We start from the raw sequence: 14,320 nt of genomic DNA, 5'->3' as shown, positions 1-14,320 counted from the left end.
AGGGAAAAAAGGAAATCTTCAAAATGTCACTCTTTAATTCTAGAGTTGTTTTGTATGGGTCAACTAGCTATTAGCATTTAAGGCACTACCTTGATGAAGAAATCCTATGCAAAAACCTCCTCTTTATAACAAAGTTGGACTTCTAAAAAAATCACAAAATTATTTCTACATCATGCAAATTCAGATTGACATGCTTCATTAATGTTTGATTCAATGGTGACATGCCTTCTAATTGAGGTATATTAGTGGTGATCACCACAAGAGAAACTACTCATATTTAAACATTTTTTCAGCCCATGGTTGGAGGTACAGAGGGCAGACACTGGGCAAAACACAAATTCTGATCCCTAAAAAAATATTACATCTCAAACATCATCTCAACATTTACTTTTAGAGAAAATCCATACTGTGTCAGACATAGGGTTAAGCATTTGAGACACAGAAAAATCAAGTTCCTCTACTTTGAGAAATTCACATGTATGATAAGCGTTAATCAATAATTACAAAATCATGACAGAAAGTACACAGGTTTCAAGGAAGTACCTAGGAAAAGCAGCTAAATCATATTGGAGAGTGGGAGACCACGTGCCTCTTGAATTAAAGGACTCTAGAGTTGAGTCATGAAGGATGCATAGGGCTTGGCTAGGGAATAAAGGTGGTGCAGGTGGTGGGAATGGCAGAAGCAGGCTCTGGATTGAAGACTCAGGGCATTCCTGGATTCTTTGTGGGTATGAATGGAGGCAGAGCCATGGGCCACATATCACCAAAGGGCCTTGTGAGCCACATTAAGGAACTTGGACTTTGGAAATCTATTGAGGGCCATTAAAAATAAGTCCTATGGTCAGTGGAATTCCGCTCAGAGTTTAGAGACCTGGACTTCATTCAAGTCTTTGTCCCTGAAATCCTTCAGATCTAGGGTGTTCCATGGACCCCAGGAGGAGAACATAATTAGATGGATATTTAGAAAGATCCCACTGGCTGCACTTTGGTGAGTGGTTTGGAGGGCTTATGACTGCAAGTAAGAGGACTAGTTACGGAGCTTTTGGGGTGGACCGGGTGAGGAGTAATCTGGTGCATGGGCAATGGTGTACTAGACAGATTTAAGAGGTTCCAAATGAACACTCTCTACCCTTCTCTTTTCTTGGTTAATTAAAATTTTTTCATTAAAATTTTTTTCTGCACATTTCATTTCATTTTCATTTATATTAAATAATGAATAATCTTCTAACTTTTACTGATGGCTTGGAATATATTCATGCTATATTATTATAACATCGTTAACAAATTTTCTGACAATCAGTTATTATCTTTCATTTACTTTTAGATTGGAAGAGACATTAGTGTGTTTTGTTCAGACATGAAATATCAAGCTGTTCTTTTCTTAAAAATACAAAATCCTACATAGATAACAAAAGAAGCATAAAGTTGGTTTAAGCAATATGTTTCTAAACTCAGTGGTTAAATAATTATGGTACATTTTTCACAGACCCACAAACGATTTTGCTGCCTCTGAGGACGTGTGTAGCTTGTGCTGGGCCAATGGGGTTGAGCCTCTTGTGGAGCCAGAGGCCTCTGTGTCAACAATTTCCTCTCCACTCTTTGAAACTACTCCTGTTTATTTTTTTCTCACTGCCAAAAAAATAAATAAATAAATAAAATGGGCCAGGCGTGGTGGCTCATGCCTGTAATCCCAGCACTTTGGGAGGCCAAGGCGGGCAGATCACCTGAGGTCAGGAGTTCGAGACCAGCCTGGCCAAGATGGTGAAACCCTGTCTCTACTAAAAATACAAAAATTAGCCGGGTGTGGTGGCACATGCCTGTAATCCCAGGTACTCAGGAGGCTGAGGCAGGAGAATTGCTTGAACCCAGGAGGCGGAGGTTGCGGTGAGCCGAGATCACGCCACTGCATTCCAGCCTGGGTAACAAGAGTGAAACTCCGCCCCCCCCCCCAAAAAAAAAAGACTGCTCCTTTTTAATACCTGTGATAACTGTTCTTACTTTAAAGTATCTACTTTAAGAGCCACAAACTTGTTGATGTCTTTAAACCCTCAAGAATGGATAAAACTACCACCAGACTTTTCAGTTTTCTAAACTTAAATTTAAGTCATTTAAAAATTCATGTTTTCTAAAGATGATCATGAAAAGTGTTGAGTACTGTCTACTTCCTATATTCTGACTCATTATTCTGCTGGAAAATCTATAAAACTGGAATTCACAGAGAAGCATATTCGGTAAACTAGTTCAGTATTCAACCAATATGTTAATTAATTTCACCTTCATGAAACTGTTGGTGTGAAGGGGCATGGGACAGCCAGGACCTGGAGGATTTCACCAGCAAGTCTTTGAATGAAGTCCAGGTCCCTTAAACCAGAGCAGAAGTTCACTGAATCATAGGACTAGGAAGATGATATAGCACTCACAAGTGCTGTTTTAAAGGCAGGGGGTGAGTGGCTAGGACAGTGCAAGAGAGATTTATTCTACTTCTTTCCTTAGTCATTTCATATTAGGAATCCAAGCTTTTTTTTTTTTTTGAGACAGGGTCTCATTCTTGTTGCCCAGGCTGGAGTGCAGGGGCGTGATCATGACTCACTGCAACCTCCGCCTCCTGGGTTCAAGCTTTTTGCCTGCCTCAGCCTCCCTAGTAGCTGGGATTACAGGCACCTGCCACCATGCCCAGCTAATTTTTGTATTTTTAGTAGAGACGGGGTTTCACCATGTTGGCCAGGCTGGTCTTGAACTCCTGACCGCAAATGATCTGTCCTCCTTGGCCTTGGTGCTGGGATTACAGGAATGAGCCACCGTGCCCAGCCATCAAGTTTCTTAATATTAGAAAATTCCTGCTTGTTTGCTGTGCTTCTTCAGGCTGTAAATCATATCTCCTCTTGTTTTGATTCCTGTGTAGTCTGACAGCAGCTGGATGTCCTTCTTACTATAATAAAGTATTCCAATAATAGTTGAAACTCTACATGTCAAATCTTACTCCAACAAACTCTAAGGATTTCCCAGATTCCTGACTTCTAACTCAAGGTTTTAGACAGTAACTGGAGGTAATACCTTGGAAATAGATTTTCTTCTGGGAGTTAAGTAATAAACCAGTTCAGATATGTATGAGGTCGCCAGAAGAGACAGACTATGGCTTAAAATTGAAAGTCTTGACCAGGATTAGAGGAAAGTAGGCCAATCAGAAGGTGGGGGTGTTGACACAGAACAGGCTGGGTTTCAAAGGCAGAGACATTGGTGGGACTCATCAAGCCATGTATGCAGAGACAGTATCCTGAAGGACTGTTGCTGAGTAAGGAGAGACTTAAGGAGAGAAAACTCACTCTATTGGGACATGGAGACGGATATATCCAAATATGCAGAAGGATGCTTCAATCACACAGACAATCACTAGCTCCCCTCAATCTGACTCCAGGCTTATCAGGCACCCTGATAATAAGCATTGCTACGGAGTGTGCCTCTAAGGAGGGGTGTCACTGACTGGAGAGTACAGTGTTTGTACCTTTTTGGTAATTAGCGGATCTTATGAAAATAATCAATACCGGTAGCAGCATATCTCTGATCAATACCTGATCTGATCTGATATTGTCTCTGGGACACTGAGTTTTTATGGCACTTCTATACCAAAATGGATTCACAATGGTAATAAATACCACCTAGTGCATGTGCACATGACAAGCTGGTCACCTGCAGAAGAAAGTGCCTGCCCTCTTGTAATGCCCCAGGTATACACTGTAATTTTATTCGCTTTCCCTCAATTGCTCTTTGAAAACAGCACTCTTTTGGCTACTAGCAATTCTGAACCCTGGCTGCATATTAGATTCACTGGTACTTAAAAAAATAAAATACCCAAGACAGCCATCACAAGCCAATTAAAGCTGGGAATCTCTGTGCATTGGCATCACTTAAAAGACCTCTGGGTGATTTTAGTATGTCCCCAGGGTTGAGAGCCCTTAGCTGGGTTATCAATAAAAAGAGCGTTATCTGGTAGGGTGAGGGGAAAAGTTCCCTGATATATTTTTGAAAGCATTTAATGAGCATTTTACGGATGAGGAAGCTGCGACTCAGAGACATGAGGCAACTCGCTCAAGGCTGAACAACTCATGGGTAATGGAGCTGGCATTTGAACCTAAACATTTCTTTTACAAAATGTCATGTTCTTTCCATGATATCTGGGAGAATGCAGGGCAGAAGGCACAAACTCTACCAGGTTCTGATGAAGGGAGAGAAGAGAGGATGGCAAAAAGGACATAGGGAGTATACAATGGAGTTTTCCAGAGGCTCCATGACATGTCATGATGTCAGCGTTCTGGAAGCTAATGGTGTTTGCTTTTGAATTCTGGCTGTGACATTTTTCTCAGTTTTAATTTCTAAAATGGTAAATATAAACAAATAAAAACACATATAAACAAAAGCTCTCTGGGGTCTTGAATGATTTTTAAGGCTGTAAAGGAGTCCTAAGACCAGAAAGGTGTCCCATTCTAGAGAGACTAGGAAGCCATAATATGTATATGTATACATGTAGTGACAGAAGGCAAGAATGAATACTCAACTGGGTGTATTCTAAAAAGCATTGCATATCATGTTGGAAATTGGACTCCATATCCTTTTTTTGTTTGTTTGTTTTTTTGAGGCAGAGTCTCTGTCACCCAGGCTTGAGTGCAGTGGGGCCATCTTGGCTCACTGTAGCCTCTGCCTCTCAGGTTGAAGTGATTCTCCTGCCTCAGCCTCCTGAGTAGCTGGAATTACAGGCGCCCATCACCAAGCCTGGCTAATTTTTGTATTTTCAGTAGAGACAGGGTTTTGTCATGGTGGCCAGGTTGGTTTTTAACTCTTGGCCTTAAGTGATCTGCCCACCTCAGCCTCCCAAATTGCTGGGATTACAGGCGTGAACCACCACGCCCAGCCCCAAATCCTTTTGATCTCATACCATCTTTAAAAACATTTTTTGAGCATAAATTTACAAAATATGAGTTATTTTAAATCAACTATAATGCACTATTATTTAAAATATTAAAAATCACAAAATAGAGGAATTTTAAAATGAGATACAGATGAAGTAGGTAATATTTTTAAAAAATTATTTTTATTAATGGTAAAAGTATATTTTGACCTCAATAATAAATGGTAAAAAATTAGTTAATATGCTTTATTGAAAAAAAAAACATGTCTATCACTTTGTGAGAAAGCCACTCCAAAATGATTCTAAGTTAATTTTATTGTAATCCTTGGTGATAATGACTATCAGGGCTGAAAAAGACACCTCAAGAAAATGGAAAAAAAATAGAAGATATGTAGAAAAAAATCACTGGGTGTGCCTCTAATTCATGGTGAATCACATTTCATTGTCAGTTATGAAGTATGAAGATTTTGTTGAAACTCAGCTAGTAAATTCCTATCTTCTTTGATGTCAATTGGTTGGGAAGTTATAAAGATAGTTGAAATTCTCAACAAATGGGCTAAAAATCTCTTGAAAGCCTTCATTTGGGTAATTTTTAAGCTGACTAGAAAATTTGGTTTTCAAGTTTAAGTGTGCAGATAATAGAGTTTGTAGGTGGCACATCTGCATCATTCCTGAATGAATGAATGAATGAGTGAAGGTGCCTCTGGGACCCCCCTCTGAGCTAAGTAAAGCATACAGTGACAGTGACCCATAGACACTGTCCACTCATTATCAAATACTAGCAACATGTGGTTTATATCATAATTTTTAAGATGAAAAAATAAACTCAGAGATCTTCTATTTTGTTCCTGCACCTCCTGGTGGCATGCACCCTGCTTTGGGCTTTGGGAGAAACACAAAGCCCCCAGGAAGTCTTAATTAGAGGAAAAGCATGTCCAGGCCCATGATTCACAGGCATAGGTCACTAATAAAGATACAGCAAAAAGTGGGCTGGAAAAAGGGATGAAGGAGGTTCCAGCCCAAGCTAGAGCAGCAGAAGGGGAGGGGGAGGGGTGGATTTGAGAGACATTTTGGATATACACTTAAAAGTTTGGATGTGAGGCCAGGCACGGTGGCTCACGCCTGTAATCCCAGCACTTTGGGAGGCCGAGGAGGGTGGATCACTTGAGGTCAGGAGTTCGAGACTAGCCTGACCAACATGGTGAAACCCTTTCTCTATTAAAAATACAAAATTAGCTGGATGTGGTGGCGCATGCCTGTAATCCCAGCTACTTGGGAGGCTGAGGCAGGAGAATCGTTTGAACCTGGGAGGCAGAGGTTGTAGTCAGCCGAGATTGCGCCATTGCACCCCAGCCTGGGAAAATGATAATGCCCTTTCCTCCTTGAGCATGGGAAGAAGAGGGTGGGGCATGAAATGTAATGAGTTCAGTTTCGGATGATATGAGGTCCCCTTGCCTCCCACTGTGTGGTATATGGGAGGCTTCCTGCAGCATTGGGAGTGAATATCTGGGCAAGCTGAAGCAGAGCCAGTTCCTTCCAAGCTTTATTTTTCAGCCTTCTAATCCCTAGGCTCTTTATCTTTTTGGAAAGTTATTTATTTCTTTGAGACTCTGAAGAAAGCCATGGGCTCCAGTTCAGAAGAAAGTGAATGTACACACTACAGCATAAATTTGCACTTGTACTTTATAGGACACTCAGCCCCAGAGATCTGTCCATGTCCAGATAGGAGCCCTGCTCTAACTGGCTCTTTCAATGACCTCAAAACCTGCTCTGTTTCACTATGTGCCAATCTTCTGAGTCAGAGATAATTTGCTAATTATAAGTCACTTCCTATTTTAGAAATCCTCATGACTTATGGTCAAATGCTAATGTTCATCACGCTGATTGATGAATTGTAATTTCTAATGCCGGGTGTGAAATGGCAGAGAAAATGGAGACAAGAGGAGGTTCACTCTGAGACTTTGATTCCTCTGGGCCAGCATTCATATGGCTCATCCAGGATGGAATGCAGTAGGAAACACACAGCACCATCTGCGAATGATTCTTGCCTCACTGAACCAGAATCTAGTAAGAAGTACAAAAGAACAAGTTAAATGACACCACAAGAAAGCAACCAGCCAATCCAGAATGTGGGATACTCTAACAGATGACCTCATTGCTCTAACAAATGAATGGCATGAAAAATTAAAAAAGAATATTCCAGAAAAAAAAAAAGAGCCTTGGCTGGGCGTGTGGCTCATGCCTGTAATCCCAGCACTTTGGGAGGTTGAGGCAGGCAGATTACCTGAGGTCAGAAGTTCAAGACCAGCCTGGTCAACATGGTGAAACCCCATCTCTACTAAAAATACAAAAATTAGCCAGGCGTGCGGGCACGTGCCTGTAGTCTCAGCTACTTGGGAGGTTGAGGCATGAAAATTGCTTGAACCCAGGTGGCAGAGACCTCAGAGAGCCAAGATTATGCTACTGCACTCCAGCCTGGGTGATGTAGCAAGACTCTGTCTTGGTGGCTGGCAAGAAGCCGAATAGGAACAGCTCCGGTCTGCAGCTCCCAGCGAGATCAGCACAGAAGGTGATTTCTGCATTTCCAACTGAGGTAACCAGCTCATCTCACTGGGACTGGTTAGACAGTGGGTGCAGCCCATGGATGGTGGGCCAAAGCAGGGTGGGGCATCACCTCACCCAGGAAGCACAAGGGGTTGGGGAACTCCCTCCCCTAGCCAAGGGAAGCCATGAAGGACTGTGCTGTGAGGAAGGGTGCACTCTGGCCCAGCTACTACACTTTCCATGGTCTTTGCAACCCACAGACGAGGAGATTCCCTTGAGTGCCTATACCACCAGGGCCCTGGGCACAAAACTGGGCGGCCATTTAAGCAGACACTGAGCTAGCTGCGGGAGTTTTTGTTTGTTTGTTTGTTTTTTATACCCCAGTGGTGCCTGGAATGCTAGTGAGACAGAACCATTCGCTACCCTGGAAAGGGGGATGAAGCCAAGGAGCCAAGTGGTCTAGCTCAGCGGATCCCAACACCATGGAGCCCAGTAAGCTAAGACCCACCGGCTTGAAATTCTCACTGCCAGCCCAGCAGTCTGAAGTCAACCTGGGATGCTCAAGCTTGGTGGGAGGGAGGGGTGTCTGCCATTACTGAGGCTTGAGTAGGCAGTTTTCCCCTCACAGTGTAAACAAAGCCGCCAGGAAGTTCAAACTGGGTGGAACCCACCACAGCTCAGCAAAGCAGCTATAGCCAGACTGCCTCTCCAGATTCCTCCTCTCTGGGCAAGACATCTCTGAAAGAAAGGCAGCAACCCCAGTCAGGGGCTTATAGATAAAACTCCCATTTCCCTGGGACAGAACACCTGGGGGAAGGGGCAGCTACGGGCACAGCTTCAGCAGACTTAAACGTTCCTGCCTGCAGGCTCTGAAGAGAGCAGCAGATCTCCCAGCACAGCACTTGAGCTCTGCTAAGGGACAGACTGCCTCCTCAAGTGGGTCCCTGATCCCCATGCCTCCTACTGGGAGACACCTCCCAGCAGGGGTCAACAGACACCCCATACAGGAGAACTCTGGCTGGCATCTGGCGGGTGACCCTCTGGGACGAAGCTTCCAGAGGAAGGAACAGGCAGCAATCTTTGCTGTTCTGCAGCCTTTGCTGGTGATACCCATAAAGCAAACAGGGTTGGGAGTGGACCTCCAGCAAAGTCCAGCAGACCTGCAGCAGAGAGGCCTGTTAGAAGGAAAACTAACAAACCGAAAGGAATAGCATCAACATCAACAAAAAGGACATCCACACCAAAACCCCATCCAAAGGTCACCAACATCAAAGAGGAAAGGTGGATAAATTCACGAAGATGAGGAAAAACCAGCACAAAAAGGCTGAGAATTCCAAAAACCAGAACACCTCTTATCCTCTAAAGAATCACAACTCCTTGTCAGCAAGAGAACAAAACTGGATGGAGAATGAGTTTGATGAATTGACATAAGTAGGCTTCAGAAGGTGGGTAATAAACTCCTCCAAGCTAAAGGAGCATGTTCTAACCCAATGCAAGGAAGCTAAGAACCTTGAAACAAGGTTGGAGGAATTGCTAACTAGAATAACCAGTTTAGAGACGAACATAAATGATCTGATGGAGCTGAAAAACACAGCATGAGAACTTTGTGAAGCATACACAATCATCAATAGCTGAATCGATCAAGCAGAAGAAAGGATATCAGAGATTGAAGATTAACTTAATGAAATAAAGCATGAAGACAAGATTAGAGAGAAAAGAATGAAAAGGAATGAACAAAGCCTCCAAGAAATATGGGACTATGTGAATAGACCAAACCAACATTTGATTGGTGTACCTGAAAGTGACGGAGAGAATGGAACCAAGTTGGAAAACACTCTTCAGGATATTATCCAGGAGAATTTCCCCAACCTAGCAAGACAGGCCAACATTCAAATTTAGGAAATTCAGAGAACACCACAAAGATACTCCTCGAGAAGAGCAACCCCAAGACACATAATCATCAGATTCACCAAGGTTGAAATGAAGGAAAAAATGTTAAGGGAAGCCAGAGAGAAAGGACAGGTCACCCACAAAAGGAAGCCCATCAGACTAACAGTGGATCTCTCTGAAGAAACCCTATAAGCCTGAAGAGATTGGGGGCCAATATTCCACATTCTTAAAGAAAAAAATTTTCAACCCCGAATTTCATATCCAGCCAAACTAAGCTTCTTAAGCAAAGGAAAAATAAAATCCTTTACAGACAGGCAAATGCTGAGAGATTTTTTCACCACCAAGCCTGCCTTACAAGAGCTCCTGAAGGAAGCACTAAACATGGAAAGGAAAAAAACAGGACCAGCCACTGCAAAAACATACCAAATTGTGAAGACCATCGACACTGTGAAGAAACTGCATCAACTAACAGGCAAAATAACCAGCTGGCATCATAATGACAGGATCAAATTCACACATAACAATATTAACCTTAAATGTAAACAGGCTAAATGTTCCAATTAAAGGACACAAACTGGCAAATTGGATAAAGAGTCAAGACCCATTGGTGTGCTATATTCAGGAGACCCATCATATGTGCAAAGGCACACATAGCCTCAAAATAAAGAGACGGAGGAAGATTTACCAAGCAAATGGAAAGCAAAACAAACAAACAAAAAAAAGCAAAGGTTGCAATCCTAGTCTCTGATAAAACAGACTTTAAACCAACAAAGATCATAAAAGACAAAGAAGGGCATTACATAATGGTAAAGGGATTAATGCAACAAGAGTTTACTACCCTAAATATATATGTACCCAATACAGGAGCACCCAGATTCATAAAGCAAGTTCTTAGAGACCTACAAAGAGACTTAGACTCCTACACAATAATAGTGGGAGACTTTAACACCCCACTGTCAATATTAGACAGAACAATAAGACAGAAAATTAACAAGTATATTCAAAACTTGAACTCAGCTCTGGACCAAGCAGACTTAATAGACATCTACAGAACTCTCCACTCCAGATCAACAGACTGTACATTCTTCTTAGCACCACTTTGTAGTTATTCTAAAATTGACCACATAATTGGAAGTAAAACACTCCTCAGCAAATGCAAAAGAACAGAAATCATAGCAAACAGTCTCTCAGACAACAGTGCAATCAAATTAGAACTCAGGATTAAGAAACTCATTCAAAACTGCACAACTACGTGGAAACGGAACAACCTGCTCCTGAATAACTGCTGGGTAAATAACAAAATTAAGGTAGAAATAAATAAGTTATTTGAAACCAGTGAGAACAAAGACACAATGTACCAGAATCTCTGGGACACAGCTAAAGAAGTGTTTAGAGGGAAATTTATAGCACTAAATGCTCACAAGAGAAAGCAGGAAAGATCTAAAATCAACACCCTAACATCACAATTAAAAGAGCTAGAAAAGCCAGAGCAAACAAATTGAAAAGCTAGCAGAAGACAAGAAATAACTAAGATCAGAGCAGAACTGAAGGAGATACAGACATGAAAAGCCTTTCAAAAAAATCAATAAATCCAGGAGCTGATTTTTAAAAAATATTAACCAAATAGACTGCTAGCCAGACTAATAAAGAAAAAAAGAGAGAAGAATCAAATAGACACAATAAAACAGGATAAAGGGGATATCACCAATGGTCCCACAGAAATACAAACTACCATCAGAGAATACTGTAAACACCTCTACACAAATAAACTAGGAAATCTAGAAGAAATGGATAAATTCTTGGACACATACACCCACCCAAGACTAAACCAGGAAGAAGTGGAATCCCTGAACAGACCAATAACAAGTTCTGAAATTGAGGGAGTAATTAATAATAGCCTACCAACCAAAAAAAAGCCCAGGACCAGGAGGATTCACCACCGAATTCTACCAGAGGTACAAAGAGGAGCTGGCACCGTTCCTTCTGAAACTATTACAAACAATAGAAAAAGGGGACTCCTCCCTAACTTATTTTAAGGCCAGCATCATCCTGGTACCAAAAACTGGCAGAGACATAACCAAAAAAGAAAATTTCAGGCCAATATCCCTGATGAACAACAATGCAAAAACCCTCAATAAAATACTGGCAAACTGAATCCAGCAGCACATCAAAAAGCTTATCCACCACAATCAAGTTGGCTTCATCCCTGGGATGCAAGGCTGGTTCAACATATGCAAATCAATAAATGTAATCCATCACATAAACAGAACCAATGACAAAAAACCACATGATTTTCTCAACAGATGCAGAAAAGGCCTTCAATAAAATTCATCACCCCTTCATGATAAAAACTCTCAATAAACTAGGTATTGATGGAACATATCTCAAAATAATAAGAGCTATTTATAACAAATCCACAGTTAATACCATACTGAATGGGCAAAAGCTGGAAGCATTTCCTTTGAAAACGAGCACAAGACAAGGATGCCTTCTCTCACCACTCCTGTTCGACATAGTGTTGGAAGTTCTGGCCAGGGCAATCAAGCAAGAGAAAGAAATAAAGAGTATTCAAATAGGAAGAGAAGAAGTCAAATTGTCTCTGTTTGCAGATGACATGATTGTATATTTAGAAAACCCCATAGTCTCAGCCCAAAATCTCCTTAAGCTGATAAGCAACTTCAGCAAAGTCTCAGGATACAAAATCAATGTGCAAAAATCACAAACATTCCTATACACCAGTAATAGACAAACAGAGAGCCAAATCATAAGTGAACTCCTATTCACAATTGCTACAAAGAGAATAAAATACCTAGGAATACAACTTACAAGGGATGTGAAGGACCTCTTCAAGGAGAACTACAAACCACTGCTCAAGGAAATCAGAGAGGACACAAACAAATGGAAAAACATTTCATGCTCATGGATAGGAGGAATCAATATTGTGAAAATGGCCATACTGCCCAAAGTAATTTATAGATTCAATGCTGTCCCTATTAAGCTACCATTGACTTACTTCACAGAATTAGAAAAATTCTGAGCTTCTGCACGGCAAAAGAAACTATCATCAGAGTGAACAGGTAACCTACAGAATGGGAGAAAATTTTTGCAATCTACTCATCTGACAACGGGCTAATATCCAGAATCTACAAAGAACTTAAACAAATTTACAAGAAGAAAAAAAACCATCAAAAAGTGGGTGAAGGATATGAACAGACATTTCTCAAAAGAAGACATTTATGCAGCCAAAAAACATATGAGAAAAAGTTCATCATCACTGGTCACTAAAGAAATGCAAATCAAAACCACAATGAGATACCATCTCATGCCAGTTACAATGGCGATCATTAAAAAGTCAGGAAATGCCGGGCATGGTGGTTCATGCCTGTAATCCCAGCACTTTGGGAGGCCCAGGCAGGTGGATCATAAGGTCAGGAGTTCGAGAGCAGCCTGGCCAATATGGTGAAACCCCGTCTCTACTAAAAATATAAAAATTAGCCAGGCATGGTGGTGGGTGCCTGTAGTGCCAGCTACTCCAGAGGCTGAAGCAGGAGAATTGCTTGGACCCCGGGAGATGGAGGTTGCAGTGAGCTGAGATCACACCACTGCACTCCAGCCTGGGTGACAGAGTGAGACTCTGTCTAAAAAAAAAAAGGAAACACCACAAGCTGGAGAACATGTGGAGAAATAGGAACGCTTTTACACTGTTGGTGAGAGTGTAAATTAGTTCAATCGTTGTGGAAGACAGTGTGGCAATTCCTCAAGGATCTAGAACCAGAAATTACTGGGTATATACCCAAAGGATTATAAATCATTCTACTATAAAGACACATGCACATGTATGATGTATGTTTATTGCAGCACTATTCACAATAGTAAAGGCTTGGAACCAACCAAATGCCCATCAATGATAGACTGGATAAAGAAAATGTGGCACATATACACCATGGAATACTATGTAGCCATAAAAAAGGATGAGTTCATGTCCTTTGCAAAGACGTGGATGAAGCTGGAAACCATCATTCTCAGCAAACTAATACAGGAACAGAAAACCAGACACTGCATGTTCTCACTTATAAGTGGGAGTTGAACAATGAGAACACATGGACACAGGGAGGGGAACATCACACACTGGGGCCTGTCACGGGGTAGGGGGGCTAGGAGAGGGATAGCATTAGTAGAAATACCTAATGTAGATGACGGGTTGATGGGCGCAGCAAACCACTATGGCAAGTGTATACCTATGTAACAAACCTGCACATTCTACACATGTATCCCAGAACTTAAAGTATAATAAAAAAAAAATTTTAAAAAGACTCTGTCTCAAAAATAAATAAATAAATAAATAAATAAATAAATAAAGCCTTATAACTCACTGTAGCCTTAAGCAGTTCTCCCACCTCAGCCTCCTGAGTAGCTGGAACTACAGGTGTCTGTTCACTCTTACTGCTATATAATAATCCATTGTATGAATATACCACAATGTATTTCTCTTTTCTCCTGTTAATGAACATTTGGATCATTTGCAGTTTGGAGCTGTTATGAATACTGCTGAGATGAACATTTTAGTACCATATTTTGGTGAACATATGCATGCATTTCTGTTTTATGGGTGTATAGCTAGGAGTAGAGTGTATACCATTGAGTGTATACCTAGGATTGGAATTTTTGGATCATAAGGTAGGTATATGTCTTAATAAATATTGCTAAACATTAAAAAAAAAGAAAAGATCCTTAATAAAAGAAAGCAATAAGACTTTGTCTTGTATGGTGGATAAACTGAGAAATTAGAATACATACTTGGAATTTGGATATTAAAGGATAAAATAATTTAGCTGGCTCTGATAATGGTGGTTATGTTAAAAGGATACATTCTATTCAATTAGAGGTGCACACTGAAATATTTATGGGTATGAAGACACAATATCTGGGATTTGCTTTCAAGTAGTCCAGGAAAAACAAAAAAGAGGATGAGATAGATGGAAC

This window comes from Pongo pygmaeus, chromosome 5, assembly GCF_028885625.2.
Source record: "Pongo pygmaeus isolate AG05252 chromosome 5, NHGRI_mPonPyg2-v2.0_pri, whole genome shotgun sequence".
In the NCBI taxonomy this organism is placed as follows: Eukaryota; Metazoa; Chordata; class Mammalia; order Primates; family Hominidae; genus Pongo; species Pongo pygmaeus.
The sequence above is the reverse complement of the archived record's forward strand: the minus strand, read 5'-3'. Positions refer to the sequence as shown.